This window comes from Hylobates moloch, unplaced genomic scaffold (genome assembly GCF_009828535.3).
Source record: "Hylobates moloch isolate HMO894 unplaced genomic scaffold, HMol_V3 SCAFFOLD_11, whole genome shotgun sequence".
In the NCBI taxonomy this organism is placed as follows: domain Eukaryota; kingdom Metazoa; phylum Chordata; class Mammalia; order Primates; family Hylobatidae; genus Hylobates; species Hylobates moloch.
Genome location: NW_026652286.1, coordinates 106485243 through 106506040, shown reverse-complemented (window position 1 = coordinate 106506040; position 20798 = coordinate 106485243). Strand labels below are relative to the sequence as shown.

Below are 20798 nucleotides of genomic sequence, written 5' to 3'. Positions count from 1 at the left end.
AAGGCTGAGACTGAACCTGGGGTGCCGCAGGAGCTGCACTGAAGATGAGTCTGAAATTCCCAGAGCCGCGGAGGAAGCGGAAGCGTCTGGGATGCAGTTATCTCTAGAAGCAGAGATGCATTTCGCTCTGAGTGCACAGGGCGTCCTCCTTTCTTGGTCCACATTGGGCACGTCGTTCTTTCTTCTTGAACAGGAGATGGGCAGATACCATCTGCATGCCGTTCTCTGCCATTTTGGAATGGGGGTGGAGGGATGTGCTGATGGAGTCTCCTCGGAGCAGTGTTACTTTGATGACAAAGGGCCCAGTCTATAAAGAACTGCCGCCCCCACCTCTTCCTGCAGAGCGTGTTCCTACAGCTGCTGTCTCTGCAACCCCGGCCGGCGCGGGGTGTCGGGGGGGTCCTCAGAGGTGGAACCTTGGTCAGAGGTTTCCTGCCTGCTGCTCCTCCCTTCTGAAGGCTCTGTCCCTCTAAGATGGAAGAGCCGATTGGATGGTTGGGGCGGCGCTTCACTGGCCTTCTCATGAGGCTCCTTGGGAGGCAGGTGCCTGCTATTGCAAATTTCTAAAGCTGGACTGAAGCTGGGATCAGGGGAGCTGATGGCACTGAGAATTGCTTATCTTCCTCAGAGCTTTGAGGTTACTATTTCTCAACAGAGTTCTGTTTCCAGGAAACTCACTATTAACCTGAGGTGGGTTCTGACTGAGAAAGACTGTGATTCTGTTAGGTTGGTGCAAAAGTAGTTGCTGTTACTTTCAATGGCGAAACCTGCAATTGCTTTTGCACCAAACTAATACGTCGATGAGCTAAGGATACACCTGGTGTGGTCTTCTGGGGAGAAGGGAGATGTGTGAGGTCATATTTGTGTCTCTGCTAAACGTTGAGGAGAAGAAACTGAAGAGTAACAGGGAGGAACTATAGTCCCAAGTGTGAGATGATGGCATGAGCACTGAGGACCAGGCTTCCAGATTTGGGGCTAAAAGCTACATTGAGCCACTGGGGTGCTCGATGGCTTGGCCAGTCCTCTTCTCCTGAACCTTCTGTAGTTGTCTGGGCTCGCAGGGAAGCTTGCCCCATACCCCTTACTGGCAGTGCTAGAGACATTTGAATAATGAATTCTGTTTAAGACTGAAAACCTCGAAGTTCCATCTGTAACAAGACTCGAAATAATTACAGATGATGATTGCCTGGTACACTCAGCCAGAAAAAACAGTACAGCTTTTGGCCGCCAGCAATTACAAGCAGCACCGGCTTCAGCACAGACAGAACTTTTAAATGAATACATGAATACATTGCTGAAGATCAGAAGGCAAGAAAGACTGTCAGAGCTGGGGTGGGGGTGGGGGAAATGAGTTGGCAAAAAAGGAGTGACTTCACTACCACGGGGAGGAGAGAAAAGGAGGGGGAAGGGACAGGGAGAGGGAGAGAAAGAGAGATCTCCCCCAACTCTTTGCCCATTCAAATTTTTAACTATAAAATAGCAAAAGAATTGACAAGGAGTAGCATCCCAGGAGTACTATATTTTAAGGCTTTCTCCAATTTGAACCTTATCATGGGAGACAGTGAGATGAAGTGGCTTGTTTGTCAGGGATATGGTTTGAAGTTATAGCACTTGGTGCTTTTCTTCTTGTGTGATGTGGGGAAAGTAATACAAGTTTTTGAATCAGAGACACCTGGAGTCAAATGTTCATTTTGCTGCGATTATTATCTTGTTTGGTCACTTAGCTACTCCGAACCTCCGTTTTCTCTTCTGTGAATCCCACCTTCAGGTGTTCTCATGGGGAATAACTAGGATAATATCTATAAAGCGTCTTACACTGCTGTCTGGAATAGAGAACGTCTTCCGCCAGTGTGGGTCTCCAGCCATGGGTTCTCCTCCTGTGTCCGAAGGGTCCTCTAGCCCTTTCCCACTGGCTTTATCTCACATCTTCCATACTTTATTTCTTGCACTGGCTGAACCTATCTGATCTCACCCATTGATTTAGGAGAACCAGGGTATTCAAGACTCAAAAAATCCTGGCTATTCATTTGGTTAGGGACTTTAACAATTAAAATGTAAAAATTATGAACCAAAATGGAGACGCTAGGGCAATTGTATTCTTGCCTGCTCCTGCTCTGGACTCCTCATTTTGTGCAGGTTGATTGTGATTTTCCTGCCTGATTCACACATCTGCTCTTGATTGCTAATTTCAACCCAGATTAGGAGTGGAAGCCTGAAACTCTTGGGACCTTAACAGCTAGTAGATGAGCCATCAAAGTCTTGGTAATCAGACCATTGGAGTGAGGATTTTCAACCCGATTTGAAGACTCTGTTACTTCAGGGCACTTCAGCTTCTCACCAGCTTCTGACTCAAGCTTCCCACTCCCATCTGGGAATTCAGGCAGGTTTGAAAGGGTGCCTCCTGTCCTCATGCGGCTGGAGCCATCTGGGTGGGAGTTCACAGACCAGATTTTAACATGAGAGAAGTTTGCAGACAGGCATTTAGAAGGAGCTAGCCTCTGTGCAAATCTTTTTTCCGATGGGCTCTAAGGAATTATCTCAGCTATACTTGGTCTGCAGAATTAGCACCAAGTGGACACTGCCGAAGTCCATCGTCTGTACCATCCAGAGTAGTGGCCAGAGCCATGGCTGGGCCCACTCAAGCCATGGCTGGGGAGCCCCAGGAGCACTGTGCCAGAATGTGGGCAGAGACACTTGAGGAAACCCCAGGCAGCAAATGCTGATGTCTTGCAAATGTCTCTCTGGAGACTTTGCCCTTAAGGTCCTAGATGTGAAGGGAAGCCCCAGAGACCTCTGAAATGCCTTTGGGGTGTTTATCCCAGTGTCTTGATAATAACTTTTGCTTCTTTCTGTCTGTAGTAATCTCTTTTTGCAAACGGTCACTTGGCCATACCCTTGGTTTGTGCTCCTAAAGATGCCTTTCATCTCTTTACATGCCAGGGTGTAAATTTTCCAAATATTTCCTCCCTGCTTCTCTTTTAATTATAAATGTTATCTTTCAATCTTTTATTTCCTCTTGAATATTACTATATATAGTTAAAAGTAGCCACAAAGCTCCTTCAATATTTTGCTTAGATATTTATTCTGCCACATATCTTAGTTCATTGCTCTTAAATTCTTACTCCCAGGCTGGGCGCTCATGCCTGTAAGCCCAGTACTTTGAGAGGCCGAGGTGGGAGGATCACTTGAGCCCAGGAGTTCAAGACCAGCCTGAACCACATGGCAAAACCCCATCTCTACAAAAAATACAAAAAGTTAGCTGCGCATGGTGGCATGCACCTGTAGTTCCAGCTACCTGGGAGGCTGAGGTGGGAGGATCACCTAAGCCCAGGAGGTCAAGGCTGCAGTGAGCCGTGATCGTGCCACTGTACTCCAGCCTGGTCAACAGAGCGAAAAATATCTGCCTTCCATAAAGCTCTGGGGCATGAACACAATTCAGCCAAGTTCTCTGCTAATTTATGACAATGATGACCTTTCCTCCAGTTTCCAATACCTTGTTTTTCATTTCCTTCTGAAACCTCATCAGAATGACTTTTGCTGTCTATATTTTTACTAACATGCTGATCACAACCACGTAAGTAATCTTTAAGAAAATTTAGATTTTTCCTACAGCAATTCTCTTCCTCTGAGCCCTCACCAGAATCACCCTTATATGCTCTGTTTATCAAAATACATACTTTTTCTGGCATTCACTTCAAAACTTTTCTGGCTTCTACTCATTACCCAATTCCAAAGCTGTTTCTACATTTTCAGGTATTTGTTATTGCAACACCCCACTTCCAGTACCAATTTTCTATTGTAATGCATTTTGTGCTACTATAACAGAATACCACAGGCTGGGTAATCTATAAAAAATATAATTTATTTTCTCACCATTCTGGAGGCTGGGAAGTTTATAGGTGCTGGTATCTGGTAAGGGCTTTTTTGCTATGCCATAACATGGCAGAAGATATCACACAGGTGAGAGAGAGAAAGAAGGGGATGGAACTCATACTTTTATAATGAATCCACTCCTTCAATAACAGCATTCGTTTATTTATGATGGGAGAGCCTTCATGACTTAATCACCTCTTAAAAGTCTCATCTCTCAACATGGTTGCATTGGGGATTAAGTTTCTAACACATACATTTTTAGGGCCAGAGGCAGAATGCTATGGTTTGAATATGTCCACTAAAGTTTATGTGTTGGAAAATTGATCCTCAGTGAAACAATATTGGGAGACTTTAAGGGGTGATTAGGTCATGAGGGCTCTGCTCGCATGAATGGATTAATGCCATTATTGAGGGAGTGGGTTTGTTATCAGGGGAGTGGGTTCATAACAAGATTGTGAGTTCATCCCCCACCTTCCTCTCCCACTCTCTCTCTCCCGCATGATGCCTTCCACTGTATTATGACACAGCAAGAAGGCCCTCACAGATGTCAATGCTTTGATCTTGGACTTCCCAGCCTCCAGAACTGTTTTGTAGAAACCGCTTTTTACAAAACTACTTTTTATAAATTACCCAGTCTGTGGTATTCTGTTATAGTGGCACAAAATGCACTAAGACAAGGGGGTTGGTGGGCAGAATGACTCCAGTCTTGTGAATGCTCACACTCTTTCTTGGAATTACTTGATATTGAGAGCTTGTTTGGTGGGTAGTGATGCATCCTCTTGATCACTCAGGCTCCTGTTAAGACCCCGCTTCCTCTCTAAAGCTTTTGTAAAGCTCCTTAGTCAACGCCAATCTTGAGTAATTCTGTGTAAGGGTAAAGATATGACCTGAGTGCCAAGCACCCTGTTTATGCCTCTAGCTAACTGCCTCTAGCTGATTAAACCCTTTTTAGATCAAGTTTGTGTATAAATACATAAATAAATACTGATTATAATACTTTGTGATGCTAAACAATTTGCTTAATTTCTTGGAGCCTCTGATTTATTTTGCTTCGTTTTTAGAGATAGAGTGTCACTCTGTTGTCCAGGCTGGAGTGCAGTTGTGTGACTGTAGCTTAGTACAGCCTTGACCTCCCAGGCTCAAGGGATCCTCCCACCTCAGCCTTCCAAGTAGCTGGGACTACAGGTGCATGCCGGCTAATTAAAGAATGTTTTTTTGGTAGAGATGGGGGTCTTTCCATCTTGCCCAGGCTTGTCTTGAACTCCTGAACTCAAGCAATCCTCATGTCTCAGCCTCCCTAAGTGTTGGGGTTATAAACGTGAGCCACTGTCTCTAGCATGAATTTTTGTATTGAAAAACTTATACTGTTTAAAAAGTTAGCTTGATGTCATCAGTATTTATTCCCTTAATATCTACTACCTTGCGTTATTCATCTGTGCCTACCAACATATCCATTCTGTAGATAAACTTGAGGTTCTTTGAAGGTTGAAACTGTGTTATAGATATTCCACATTTATTGATTATTAAATAATCATTATTGAACTTGTTTTGTGGCTACAAAAATGAATGATACATTATTGCTACACTTTAGGAACTTGGGTGGGGGGCAGAGAGAGAGACAGAGATGAGAGAGAGAGAAAGAGACTGCCTCTGAGGGGGGCAGAGAGAGAGACAGAGATGAGAGAGAGAGGAAGAGACTGCCTCTGAGAGACTGAGACTACTAAATAGAAAAAATTGGCTTCTATTTTTTCATGTTCCCAGGACAGTATCTTCCATATGGTATGTGAATTTCTCGGTAAATACTTATGAATTGACTGATAAATAAGCCTAATTCCCTCACGGCAGCAAGTAATGTTATGAATTTTAAGTGGAATTAGTAACAAGTAGGGGATTTTTGGCTAAACTCAGTGGTGTGAACACATGGTTTTATCTCGGCTCCTCCCCCAAGGCCCACTAAAATGACAATAAAGGATAAAATAAAAAGAAATATCAATAAATACACAAAAATATTAAGAAAAGAGGGAACAGCATTTGAGAAATGACCATAAATATTAAGAGGTAGGAAACAGGTGAAAGACAGGTAACTGCATTAAAATAGGCAAGGTAAAACCTAAGCTTATGTGTGTGCCTGTCTGTGCGTGTGTGCGAGTGTGTGCATATGTGTGAATGTGCGTGTGTGTGTGTGTGTGAGAGTGAGTGATGAAGCAAGCAAAAAGCAAACTGAAACGTCTCTGGCCTTGCATTTGGCTGTACTAGCTACTCCTGTGGCTGAAGAGAGAAAGCACTAGACCCCAGATCGCCTCCCCAAGCCTGTGTAGCTGTGTGACTGTTCCACCCCTACCCCGCAGAAACCGGGAGATCTGCACAGAGGAGGAGAGGAGAGACATTGTTCTGAAAATAAAGAAGGCCTAAGGGAAAGTTTGTATATGAAAGAGTGACACTTCCAACCGTCTATTCCTATCCTGCTCTCTAAACCTGGCAAGCAATCCTTCCATGTCGGAGGTTGGGTCACTTATTTGAAAAAACAGACTGACATTTTAAAAATGATTTTTAGATACTGAGCATAGCCCAACCAAAATTAAGTCCACTGTTTTTCCAATCTGTGGTGAAGCCCACCATTGATAAACTTAGCAGGCAGCATGGGCTAGGCTATGCTACAGTAACAAGCAAGCCATCAATGGTCCTGACTTGCACCGAAGAACATTTATTTCTCATTCGAGCTACCTGCCATCACTGGTTTGCTGGACTTCTGCTCCAAATATTCCTCATCCAGAGGCTTAAGTGAATGGAGCAGTCATTATCAGGCACATAGGCCAGCATCATGGCAGAAGGAAATAGTGTGTGATCGATTGCACAGTAATTGCCTAAGCAACTTTTGAATTTACTTATCAAGTTTGTTGAAATTGACAAGTAAAAATTGCATTTATTTATGGTGTCTGACACGATGTTTTGAAATATGTACACATTGTGGAATGGCTGAAGATAGCTAATTAATATGTCCATTCCCTCATAAACTTGTTTTTTTGTGGTGAGAACACAAAATCTACTCGTGGCGATTTTCAAGTATACAATACTTTGTGATTATCCACAGTTACCAACAGTACAATAGGCCTCTTGAATTTATTCCTCCTGTCTAACTAAAGTTTGTATCCTTTGACCAATACCTCTCCACTTCCCCCTCTCCCCCATCCCTGGTCACCACCATCCATCCTGCTCTCTGCTTCTGAGTTCAACCTTTTTAGATTCCACATATGAGTGAGATCATGCAGTATTTGTTTTTCTGTGCCTGGCTTATTTTGCTTGACATAATGTCCTCCAAATTTATCCATGATGTCACAAATGACAGGATCTCTCTTTTTTTAAGGCTAAATAATACTCCATTGTGTGTATATACCACATGTCTTTATCCATTCATATGCAATGGACACTTAGGTTGTTCCCATGTTATCTTGGCAATTGTGAACATTGCTGCAATGAGCATGGGAGGGCAGGTATCTCTTTGACACACGGATTTCATTTCCTTTGGATATATACCCAGAAGTGGGATTGCTGGATCATATGGTAGTTCTATTTTTGATTTTCTGAGGAACCTCCATCCTGTTTTCCATAATGACTGTACTAATTTACATCCCCACCAACAGTGTTTGCACTGATTCTTACAGTTCCCCAGGGAAGTGACATATATCATTCCCACACACTTTTCATTGGCCAAAGCAAGTCATATGGCCATGACTAACTTTAAAGGTGGTAAGGGAGTGAAAATTCACCATGTGCCTGGAAGGAGAAAAACTGAGATATTTGTGAACTTGGACAATAGTCTTTCCATCCGGTCACCAAATATTCTGTTTACCCTCCTTTCCACATGCAAAGTATGCTTATCTCTTCCTGAGGTGGATTACTCTACTGTCTCATCTAGTTGGCATCAAACTCAACCTCTGGAGTTACATGACACCAATTTTAGGTCGATCTGTGGCTGCTAGCAATCTGGTGATCTAAGAACACACACACCCACATACACACACCCACCCACACACACCCCATATACACACACCCACATACACACACACCCACATACACACACCCACCCACACCCCTGACACCCCCTACACACATACACACCCACATACACACACATACACCCATAAACACACCCCCACACCCCCCACACAGACCCACATACACACACCCCCACACACCCACATACACACACATCCACACCCACATACACACACCCCCACACCCACACACACCCCCCACACCCCCACCACACACACACCCACATACACACCGACACCCACACCCCCACACACCCACATACATACACACAGACCCACACACACACCCACACCCCCCACCCACATACACACACACCTACATACACACCCCACACTCCCCACACACCCACGTACACACACACACTGACACACACACCCATATACACACACCCACACACCCCCCACACACCCACATACACACACACACAGAAGCAAAAAGCCAACTAACAAAATAAACGAGTGATTTCCTCCCTCCACACCCCTAATACATGATCATGAAACAAGGAGAGAACAACTCGGAAAACTTCTTGTTCAGGAAGGCACAGGAAGGGAGTCCCGTGGCAGCGAGTGGTGAGTTCCACAGGGCAGCCACATTTAGGGCCCCCTGGTCCAAGAGAGGAAAATGTCCTTTAGTTGAGCCGTGACACCTTTTCCTGAAACTGTTTCCTTGTCTGTTGTTTTCTGTGGTCCCTTGGTCTGCCTTTTCCAGTGTTCCCTCGTTCCCATCATCCTCCTTTCCTCATCTGAGGTGACGCTGGGAAACACGCCTTCCTTTGGAACTGAGCACACTTTCCAGCCCCCTCCTGTCCATAGATAATGGGAGCTCAGTGGTCATTTTAAGTTTTAAAGAATCACAGTCCAGGTGGATAGTTTTTTTCAACACGAACCTCTCAAAAATGTAATTAACTTATTATCTATTTGATTATAGTCAGTCCCATAGCTACATGCAGTTCTTCTATAGAAAAACTTCTTAAATTTGATATGTATATATATATGTATACACACACACACACACGTTTACTTTTCTGCTTCTGAGCCTCTTCCCCTCTTTTTAAAAAATATATATTTTTATTATACTTTAAGTTCTAGGGTACATGTGCATAACGTGCAGGTTTGTTACATATGTATACATGTGCCATGTTGGTGTGCTGCACCCATTAACTCGTCATTTACATTAGGTGTATCTCCTAATGCTGTCCCTCCCCTCTCCCCCCACCCCACGACAGGCCCCGGTGTGTGATGTTCCCCTTCCTGTGTCCAAGTGTTCTCATTGTTCAATTCCCACCTATGAGTGAGAACATGCGGTGTTTGGTTTTTTGTCCTTGCGATAGTTTGCTGAGAATGATGGTTTCCAGCTTCATCCATGTCCCTACAAAGGACATGAACTCATGAACTTTTTTATGGCTGCATAGTATTCCATGGTGTATATGTGTCACATTTTCTTAATCCAGTCTATCATTGTTGGACATTTGGGTTGGTTCTAAGTCTTTGCTATTGCGAATAATGCGACAATAAACGTACGTGTGCATGTGTCTTTATAGCAGCATGATTTATAATCCTTTGGGTGTATACCCAGTAATGGGATGGCTGGCCTCTTCCCCTCCTAATTTAATTATGGGTACCTTGGAAAAACCCAATCAGGCTTTGCTGGGACAGCCACCCCTTCTACCTCTTCCCTGAAACATTTTTTCATTTGAAGGAATTTTCTGGATGACATGTCTGTTTGTTTTTTTAAATGGACATCTTAGTCTATTTAGAAGTTTCAGTATTGGGTATGATGGCCATGCTTTTGTGATTCTTAAAGATCAATTTATAATCATCCTGTAATTTTTTTCCTCTTAGGGCTTTCTCCGTGTTTTTCTATTACTATGGAGCTTTGAGAGGTAGATGCTTTTTCTAGCCATGAAAATAACCAAATTATTGATCGCCATTCCTTTGCATCCCCGCTTGGATCCCTGCAAATTCTTTTCTAAGCTCATCATGATCTTTTGCATTTGGCTTTATGTCAAATGCAACTATTATGAACAAAAGCACACTTCTCATACTCTGGCTTTCTAGACCTACAAGTTTATTTGGGTTTTGTATTAGTTAGGGTTCTCCAGAGGAACAGAAACCACATATTTATTTATTTAATTAATTTACTTTTAGGAGTTGATTCACACAATTATGGAGGCTGAGAAGCCCACATACAGGAGAGCTGAAGTTGTAGATCCAGCCCAAATTCAGGCCTGAGAAGCAGGAGAGCTGGTGATGTAAATTCCAGTCCATGTTTAAGTCTGAAGGCAGGAGAAGACTAATGTCAAACCCAGCCAGGCAGAGAAAAAGAATTATTTCTTAGTCAGCACATGTCTCTATTTCAGGTTGGATGAAGCCACCCATAGTGGGGAGGGCCATCTGCTTTACTCAGTCTAGAGATCAGATGTTCATCTCCTCCGGACACACCTTCCCAGACACACCCAGAATAATGTTTAGCCAAAAATCTGGGTACCCCATGGCCTAGTAAAGTTGACACATAATATTAACCATCACATACATTTGTTTCCAAAGGTAAGAGTTTGCATATTTGTCCCCTCCTAATCTCATATTGAAGTGTGATCCCCACAGTTAGAGATGGGGCCTGGTGGGAGGTGTTTGGGTCATGGGAGTGAATCCCTTGTGAATGGCTTGGTCCTGTCCCTGTGGTAATGAGTGAATTCTTGCTCTGTTAGTTTATGTGAGAGCTCATTGTTTAAAAGAGTGTGGTACCCCACCTCTGTCTCTCTGCTTTTCCCTCACTCTGCTTCCTGTACAGCCTGCAGAACTGTGAGCCAGATAAACCTCTTTTCTTTACGAATTATCCAGCCTCAGTTATTCCTTTATAGCTACACAAAACACAAGGTGTCTTTGGTGAAAGTCTAACCAAACGTTCCCCATTGCCTAACGTGAATCGCCATTGTGCCAGCCCCGGTAGGTTTTCTTATTGCCCACTGCCAGACCATGGAGCCAGTGCCACATATTTCAGATGTTTGATGTGGCACTTCTGTATTAGTTTCTCTATCCTTCAGTATTGTATATGTTGTGCTATAGTGACAAACAATTCTAAAATCTCAGTGACTTATAGCAACAGAGGTTTATTTCTCACTCATATCAACTGTCCCTTTCTTCTCTAAGTCATTTTTGCATCAAGACAAAAACTGATGTAGTTCTCATCTGGAGGTCTGCTGCTGCCACCACAGAGTAATAGAGAACCTACATCCCTTCTGCTCACATGACACTGGTCAGAAGGGGTCATATGGCTGCAACTAACTTTGGTTGCCATGAATCCTATCATGTGCCTGGAAGGAGGAGAACCAAAACGTGTTTGCACGGCCCGGATGATCCCCGTGCAATGTAGCTCATGCACACAAAGCTTCTCATCAGCTTTTTAGTGGCTTTCTCCTAAATGTGAATGGAGATCCAAGCATCATCAGTGCTACGGCTCAAATATGTCCACCAAAAGGCATGTGTGTGAAAATCCCCAATGCAATAGTATTGGGAGATGGGGTCTAATGAGAGTAATTAGGTCATGAGAGCTCTGCTCTCATAAATGTATTAGTGCTATTATCACAGGAGTGGGTTTGTTGTTGCAGAAGTGGGTTCCTTATAAAAGGATGAGTTTGACTCTCTTTTGTCTCTCTCTCATACACTCTCTTCCTTTTCTGCCTTTCGTCATGGGATGATATAGCAAGAAAGCCCTTGCCAGATGCCGCCCCCACAATCTCACATTTCCTAGCTTGCAGAACCAGGAGCTAAATAAATTTCTGTTTATTATAAACTATCTAGTCTGTAGTATTCTGTTATAGCAGCACAGAACAGACAAGACAGCCTGATACTTGATGAAAGCCCTAATATGAAAGCCAGAGACCAACACAAACCAAAGTTTAAAAAAGGAATGAGAGAATACAGACAATGCAGGAAACAGAAGAAAACTTACAAAACGATTCTCTGATTGGTCTCAGAATGAAATATTGCATTCCTGAAAGAAGAACAGAATGCTATGAAAAGGAACAAGCAAAAGACAAGAAACAGCTCTTAACCATTGACCACATGAAAAAAGAAATTTTAAAATTTACTGGAGAATTTGAAGAAAAAGTTGATAAAGCAGAACAAAACATCCAGTTGGTTAGATACAGAAGGAAAAATATGTGAATCAATCAAGAAAGCTCATCCTTCAATTAATAAGAGTTACAAAGAAAGAAGATAAGTCAAACAAAGAGAAGATACCTTTCAAAGGAATATTTTCAGAAATATTGCAAAACTGAAGGCAGTTGTATTCCATGTTGGAGGGACCGAACAAGTGCCCAGTACAATGAAATCAAAGAGATCTACCCCAAGGCCCATCCCTGTCAACGTTCAGGATGCTGGTAACTAGAAGTGCCTAAAAACATCTCTGCAGTTGTGGTGGACATGGTGACAAAGTGCTGGGGTTCAGAATGGTATTCCAGCAGCAATTTGGAAGCCAGAACAATATCAGAAGCTAAAGACCTGGGGTCCTGGAAACTATAGGATAGAGGTGAAAGAAATTCCCAGGAAGAAAGTGGACAAGGATTTCAGCCGTGCAGCAGGCCTGGAAAGCCAGCAGCCCTACTTGGACCACAAGAATGGGGGCTTCCGGGGCAGAGAGTGGCTGCTTCTGGAAAGTGAGAATTAGCAAGAAGGAGCAGTGAGTACGGCAGAGAGCTGCCTATTGACATCACTGGACTTTGTGTCTTTTTAAACGATGTGTGTATTTTATTTAGTTAAAGGAAATCCCCAATTTAAAAGTGTTTCTATGTGGCAGTGAATTATAAATAAAAAAAAAAAAACCCATGAGATCGATTTCTGATTACTAACTGTGTGACCTTGATCAAGTCATTCCACCTCTTCTGTAAATAATTTCTTGTTTCTTCATTTGCAAAATAAGGCAATAGACTTAGGAGCTTTCATAGGGTCTTTCTGACCCTTACCTTCTAGAATTCTAAAGGGCACCAGTGCACAGTCACCTTAAACAGAATGGTCTCAGATCATCTGGAGTCGCCCTCCTCTCTGAGGCTGATGTACTTTTGTGTGCACTTGATTCCATTTCCTTTCAAAGAACAGGTCAGGACCAAGGGTGAGCACCTGAAAGCTAGGGCCCAGTCCTGATGCATGTTGCATGAGAAGGTGGTTGGTGCGTGTGGTTTATTTCGAAGCTTCTATTTCTGTGTCACAGGGACCCCTCAGAGGCTCCCTGCTGTGTAATGGGGCTGGCTAGAAGCTGATCTGGCCGCTCGTTAGCACTCAATTAAAGCTCTTCTCTACAGTATGGCATTAACTTTTTAAAAATTTATACATGCAATTGAAGGAATTAAAGTGCAACTGTGGTTTTCAAAGCGGCTTATGTGAGGGAGGCTGTGAAATTGTTCTCATCTGCCCAGTCTTCAGTTTTCAAATTTATATGTGCAATTGAGTTGGAAATTAAAGTGCAGTTTTAAGGTGGGTGTGAGTGTCTTACATGGCACAACATTAACCATTTTAAATTTATAAATGTAATGAAAATGAGATGACTTTGGAATTAAAGAATATGTGAAGGAAAAAATACATGCTCTTTCTTGGGGATATGCTGCTTTTTCCCTTCCTATAATGTAAATTCTTGATGAGTATGTAGTCACCCACGTCTTAACTTCTGTAGAAGAGTGAGCTAGGGTCTTCCATGCCAGAAGGGCAGAGAGATCCTCATCACATCTGACCTCACCCTTCGTTGCCTCTCTTTCCCGGGTTGAAATCCAGGGTGTCTGCATCCCACAGGATTATGGAGGGTGTATGCGTTGTGCACTTGTCACTTGAAGACTCCTGTGGTCTGAGAATGTGAATTTTCCTTAGTGTCGTTGTGGTAGAGACCCAGAGATGGCATTTCAAGTTCTGGGAGTTATGCATGAACTGGCTTTCTGGAATTAAGGGTACAAATGTTTGTGGGGCACCTCCTCTGACATTTCTAGAAAATTCTCTAAGTATTGCTTCCCCTCTGGTTTAGACTGGTTCTCTCGGCTCACTGTCTCGTCTAGCTGTCTGACTGGGACGTGTCTGATGCATCTAGAGAAGCTCATGGCTCTGGAAAATCCCGAGGTGGAGATGCAGCCTGTTTGTTCCGGGAGCTGATGAGACTGGGAGGTGCAGCTGGGTGTGCGCAGCTGCCGATGGCTCCATCTTCCCTTCCACCGAGTCTCCTTCATGGCAGGGGCTTGCTACATCCTCAGGTCATGACTCTTTGTCCCTGCTTGTCTTCACCCTGGCCCACCACCCTGGAGCAGGGCTTGGAGCAGCAGGAGAGTGACCAGTGGCTTTACTGGGCAGCACTCTACTGAGTCCTGAGTCCTGGGCACTCTTGCTTCCTGAGGCCAGGCCCCAGCTGCCCTGCCTTGGGTCTTACCCTCTTCACTGTGCTGGGCAAGGGGCAGGGGGATGGTGTCATCTCCTGTGTGTGTGACCCAAACCCCTTTATCGTTCCTCTTTATCATTTTCAGAAGTCTTTGATTCAAGACCCCTTTCTCCTTTCTTTCTCCCCTAATACATTTGCATGCTCATTGAGGCGAAAAAATACATGATTTCCAGATTGCACTGAGCTGTGTTTCAGACCCGGGCCCACTTAGCAGGGCCATCACTTCGCAATTAAGCTGCGACTCACCGTTCTTATTTAATGCTGCCACCGCTCCCACCTGAGGACTTTCAGAGTCCATGGACCTTGCTGGTCTGTCACCCCTAGGGTGCATGTTTGTCCCATCCAGAGCTGTCTACACAGCTTATATGCCCCACAGAAGGCAGGTCCACTGTGTAACTGCACAGCGAATCACAGTAAATGAATGACCAAAAGAATACGTGAGCGAATCAATTTATTGAAAAAAATTCTGTTTAAAAAGTTAGGCCTTAATCTTTGGCAAGAAAATCAGACTTGCTATTTAAAAAAGACAAAACAAACAGGACAAAATTATTGACAGCTTTGTTTGCGCTGTGCCTGGTGTCAGCAGCGATTTGCTCGGCCTTTCAAAGATACATAAACGAGAACAGGCTTCACAGTGAGCAATTTAGAGTGAAGAGAAAAGGTGAATGAGAAAACAATAAAGCCCTCCATTTCCTTAAAAAAGAAGAAAAGCATTACAATCGATGGCTCGGAGAAATACACATAGAGACACCCATTAAAATATCTGAGCAGGGCTCTCCTTGGGGCCCCCAGACTCACATTGTTTGGGTGCATAATGTTTGCCTTGGAGACTGAGAGATATGGAGCCAAGTTTGCAGCCCACCTCTAGCAACTGGGTGGGGCCATTTCACGTGGATTTCTAGTCTTCACTGGGCTTTATTATTTTCTCATCTATCTTTTCTCTTCACCTCCAGTTCCTCAACTATTTCAAAGTTCCAGCAAATCTTTTGTGACTTGAGGCACAAAGTCAATCAGTCAATGAGTTGGAAATTATTATGGGATTTACTCAGAGGATGAGAGGAACCACTTACTGTAAATCTTCCTAAATTGACCTACCTGAAGCAAAAGCCAGAATTAATTGTCTGATTTAGTGGACATCATTTGTGAATACCCATACCTATTTTCAGCTCACCCAGTGAGGGCTGGCTGCACACCTATTTAGTGCATGACCCTGGTTTAGGGATATTCTTCTGGAGATAACAAGAATGACAAGCTAGACAGGGTCCATGTCCCTCCTGGACCTCACCCTTCAGGTGGAGGAGGTGAGGAATGCCTTTCCAGAGGCTGGGGGTGATGGAGGTAGAGCCGTTGCCTAGAAACTCGTGGGCACTGACTTTACTCTGTACCCCAATGGGGAAGTGGTCCTGCCAAAAATGGGCCAAGCCTTACGGACTGGGAGAGCTTGATTTTGCAAACAGTTCCTTGAAGTGCAATGCATTGTTTACACAAATCCCTCCTGAAGGGTGAGAGAAGCTCTGAGTATGAGAGAGTGGGAGAGCAGCAAGCGTTGGACTTCCCCGTGCTGGCATGACCTTGTGTGGCATTCATCCTTGAACGCTGCGGGCCGGGCATTGGCCGCCCTCTGTGTGGCCCTTCCTCCTGGGAGAAGACCCCACTTGGGGCTGTCCTGAACTCTCCTGTGCATGTGGGTTCTTTCCCTGCTGATCCATTGGCCACCAGAAGCACTTTACAAGAAAAGGACAATAAACGTTCAAGTAAGTGAAGGAGATGATTTAGAGAGTCAGCGTGATGTAAAGGACAATGAGCCAGGGTGCTGTGGCGGAGGGAACAGGAACAGGAGGTGGTCAGATAAATATTCTTGGATATCAGTGCTGTAGGCAGAAGAAATGGCAAAGCCTCTTGCATGGGTCTCCCTGGGTGCTTAAGGGACAGAGCGTACCAAGGTGAGTGTGGAGAAGCAAGGTTGGTGATGTGCTTGGCAGGGTTTCTGGGGCCAGGTCATGAACAGCCCTGGAGGCTGTGGTAAGGAGTTACTTCAAGTGCTATGGGAAGCCATGGAGAGTTTTAAGTGGGAGAATGATGTGATCTCATTTATGTTTTAGGAAGTTCTCTGGCTTCTTTATCGAGAATGGATTAGGAGGGGAGGTGGGTGCAAGGTCAGAGTAGGATCGGAGAGATCAGTTCAAAGCCCTCTGGGCAGCCAGGGCGAGCTTGCCGTGGTGTTGAGGGTGGTCAGGATGTCTGGCCACATCCTGGTCAGCAGTGTGTGGTTTCCCCACCATCTCCCTTCCGGATCACCCTCACTGGGCCTGCACACCTTGTGTTTTGCGTGTCCCTTAGAGCCCATGCTATCCCCTTTAACAAGTAGGTCAGTGGATTTTTGTCCTGCAATATTTTTTCCTAAGCCAATCATCTTAATTAGATTGCGAGTATGTCCAAGGCAGATGATTATGCTGACTTTTGGAAACGCTCGCTTAAGTTAAAAAAAGAGAGAAAGCTGTGGATTGTGTGTGTGTGTGTGTGTGTGTTTGTGAATGAAGATCTCAAACTGTCTCACCAGGGTTCAGTTTCCTTTATTCCCACAGTTGGAAGGTTCCACATGGGTCATGAGCATCATGGAAACACTCAGATGCTCTTAAGTCTTACTGGGCTTCAATTTCTAGATCTGCAACACGACCACGTTAAATCTAAAATGCCTCTTCCAGCTTCAATATAAACAAAGACGTCTGCTTCTAGACATGGCTGTGAACAGTGTCTAATAACCTTTGATAAGATTCCCTTTGACCCATAGAATTAGATTATGCAGCTCTGGTCTGAATGTATTTATCTACCCCAGAATTCATACGTTGAAATCCTCACTGCCAATGTGATTTAGGAGGTGGGGCCTTTTGGAGGTAATGAGGGCATGAAGGTGGAGCTGAATAAATGGCATTAGTGCCTTTCTAAAAGAGGCCCAAGGCCGGGTGCAATGGCTCACACCTGTAATCCCAGCACTTTGGAAGGCCAAGGTGGGTGGATCACCTGAGGTCAGGAGTTCGAGGGCAGCCTGTCCAACATGGCGAAACCCTGTCTCTACTAAAAATACAAAAATCAACCGGGCATGGTGGCGGGTGCCTGTAATCCCAGCTACTCGGGAGGCTGAGGCAGGAGAATCGTTTGAACCTGGGAGGCAGAGGTTGCAGTGAGCCAAGGTCTGCCACTGCACAGCCTGGGTAATGAGCTAAACTCCATCTCAAAAAAAAAAAAAAAAAAAATGAGGCCCAAGAGAGACCCCTTGTCCCTTCCGCCATGTGAGGAACAGCGAGAATGCATTATCTAAGAACCAGGAAATGGTCCCTTACCAGATGCCAAATCTACCAGTGCCTTGATCTAGGACTTCCCAGCCGCCAGAACTGGGAGAAATCAATGGCTGCTGTTTAGAAGCCCCCAGCCTACAGTATTTTGGTACAGCAGCCCGAGTGGACTACAGGAATGCCAGTGCCTGCTGCCCAATATTTAAATCATGTGGGCTCCCCTGTGGTTGTATGATTTATCTTATTTATAGCATTAATTTGACCAGGAGTTTTCCTCCTCCATTTTTTCCCACATCAATGTAGAGGTAGGCTTCAGCCTAGACCAAATAATCAGCAATAGCAAACATGTGTGACAGTGCGGGAAATAACCGCTGCTGAGTGGATGCCAAATCTCTGATGAGCCTGGGAGTCCAAATCTGCGACAAATTCATTGCCTTGTCCCTTCTAGGCTGAAGCAACTTGAGGGCAGTTGTCCTTGCACCATGTCTAGCTTACCTGCAGGCACTTAACACCTGTTTATCGTTATCATTGAGACTGACAAATAATAGAATCCCTCCTGCCACCCAACATGTGGAAAGGTAATTGCTGCTTGGCCGGTATCAATTCAAACCATACCACTGCAGCAGAGACAAGAACTCTGCCTTATCTTGAAGCCTCACAGCCACTGGAAGCTGCAGGCCAATGTAATTTGCTGGTGCTTTTTAACTCAGCAGCAGTTTTTCAGCAAACACATCAAACCCTTAATGGGGTTTTTGAAAGTAAATCTCCCATTTGAAGTGAGAAGAAAAAGAAGTAAACAGTTATTATTCTATTTCTCTTCTTTACCTTTTAATTTTGGGGAGGGGGAGCTAAGTGCAATGGGGGTAGGAAAAATGACTCCTCAAAGCAAATAGGAGTCCCATTGGAGAATCAGCCTCATGCAGCCCCTGGTCTGCCCGGGAGCCGTGTGGATGGAATATTAAGTACTGGGGTAGCAGCAATGTGGTTGCTGCAGACATAATCAGATGAGTAGTTAAAGGTCTGGCATTCTTTAGGGAAACAAATGATTGATCAACCCAGCAAAAATAAATAACCTGGCCTTTTAAATCTATGTAGCAACTTTAAGTATTTAATAAATCCTTACGCATATGGAGGATGTGTCCTCACCCTGCTCCTTGTTGCCTGTGATTTTTGGATAAATTTATCGAAAGTGCCTTTTTAGGGACTTCTGATCCAGGCCACAGATTCAGGAAGCACAATTTAAAATTCTTGTCCCATCCCTTTCTTGGCACAAGGCTCGTCAGAGGCTGCGATGACATGCAGCCATCAGGAGGATGTGCTGTTTTGGAGGATGGTGTTGGGGTGGGGACCATCTGGGACACTGGCGTACGTCACAGGTGTCAATCACAATGTGCACCTGCAGCTGAGAAGCAGCGTGTTGAACACAAAACATGATGCAGCTCGGTAAAGGAGCTGGCTCCTTGCTGAAGGCTGTTGTGGCTGGGAAGGTTTCTGGCCTGCAGAGGATCCTGGCTGGGTAGGGCAGCGACCCTGAGCAGACTCTGGAGTTCCCAGCACACTGGTCGGGAGGTGGGGGCCCAGTTAGAGGATGCTACTCCAGCTTTAGTATTAGAGGGCACCAGCTGGGTGAGAGGTGACTGCTTCTTGGGAGACAAGCAGTTGCGTCTGTGCTAAGGGACTGCTGAAGATGCGTGGAGCAGGTGACCGGATTTGCACAGGCCTTAGTTTTTATACCATGTTTGCTCAGAGATAGGAATGCAGGTAGAAGCTGCAAAGAGGATGCACCTCTAGGGCTACCATCACCAGATACCTCTCTCTAGTCTCTTGGTCACTGCAAATTAGTAACAATGGCCAGGTGAAAACCAGTGAATGGGTGGCTGGCTGTGGGACACATGACATCCAATGGGCATGACCCCCTTTACTGGGGTGTGTTAAGACTTTCAGTCTTCTTCAGAGACAATACTAAGATGAACTGAGTTCACAGGTACTAAAGGCCACCCACAGAGATCTCCAGGAAGATGTTTGGTTTGGATTCAGTGAAGGGACAAGATGCAAAGTCACACAGCCTTTTATGCTCTACTGCCTAAGTCATGTAGAAAATGTTGCTTGATAATAAATTACATCATTTATCAGAGTGAATACATATTTGTTAAGTGTTTATTACATATCAGGCCCTGTGCTGAGGATGCGTGGATGGGGCAGGAAAGACATGGTCTTGGCCTCAGAAAGAAGTAGGCCTCTATCAGAGCTCAGATTTCATTGACACGGTGATGCCTGTGGATCTTATTAGATAGTTTAGACACTATCTAAAGGGTAAAGGGGTAAAGAATAGAACATTTATTCAGGGAGAATCTCTGTGGTTATCCCAAGAACATCAGGGCAAGTGGAGAAAATAGGTAAAGACAACATTATTAGGAATTTGAAGCCAGTAATTAAACTTAGGGACCAGCAGAAAGAAGCAGGCTTTGGTGGTAGCGTCCAGGTTATTGCCTTTGTTTGCGTATGTGTGGGACCAGGCTCAGCGAACAAATGAGCTTGTACTAAGGAGAGCAGATGGAGAGGTGGATCCTTCTCCTCAGGTCTTGCTCAACCCTCGCAATGCAACAGATGGCACCTGGCAGGCAAGTGAGGCCAAGGTGGGGCACACAGTGGGCCTACCCCAGTCATCTGTGTGACCTGGCTTTCCCAGCACCTTGGAGATGAGGGGAATGGGGACTGTGTGTATGGAGACATGGCTTTCTGGGGATGCTCTTCACATTAGATAGAAGAGAGGATACAGTGAGGGTCACAGAGTTAGGGGAGGCTCTGATGGCTCACTTTCCTGGAGTGACAGCTGGCAGGCAGCTGTAGAGAGACAGTGTGTGTGTGTGTGTGTGTTAACAGCCACAGTGACTGGGTGTTTATTGAATTGCTGTGGATTTTCTAAAAGCAAAGCAAGCATACTAAATTGCTGCAAATTACCAAGGGCTTTCCTAATGTTTGATAAAAATACAGTGAACATTTAAGGACACAGGCTCGGCAAACAGTTCCGAATGTGGTTGCAGGGCAGCTCTTGCATTGAGAACAAATACTCTGGCTCCTCAATACAAATCAATGGAGTTAGCAGAATGGGGATCCCACCAGAAGCTGGACATTGCAAATTCAGGTTGGCATCCCCTTCCT

The 20798-nt window shown here is 44.6% G+C and overlaps 1 protein-coding gene across 3 annotated transcripts in view; it reads left to right on the top strand.

Moving 5' to 3' along the window:
* The window catches only part of IGSF9B (immunoglobulin superfamily member 9B), a 236425-nt gene extending 215921 nt beyond the window's left edge, over positions 1 to 20504 (top strand). For all 3 annotated transcript variants that reach the window (XM_058446302.1, XM_058446300.1, XM_032167931.2), the window contains one exon: positions 20487 to 20504. The gene's annotated coding sequence lies outside the window, so the exon portion shown is untranslated. The remainder of the gene's footprint in view (positions 1 to 20486) is intronic.
* The last annotated feature ends 294 nt before the right edge of the window (positions 20505 to 20798 follow it).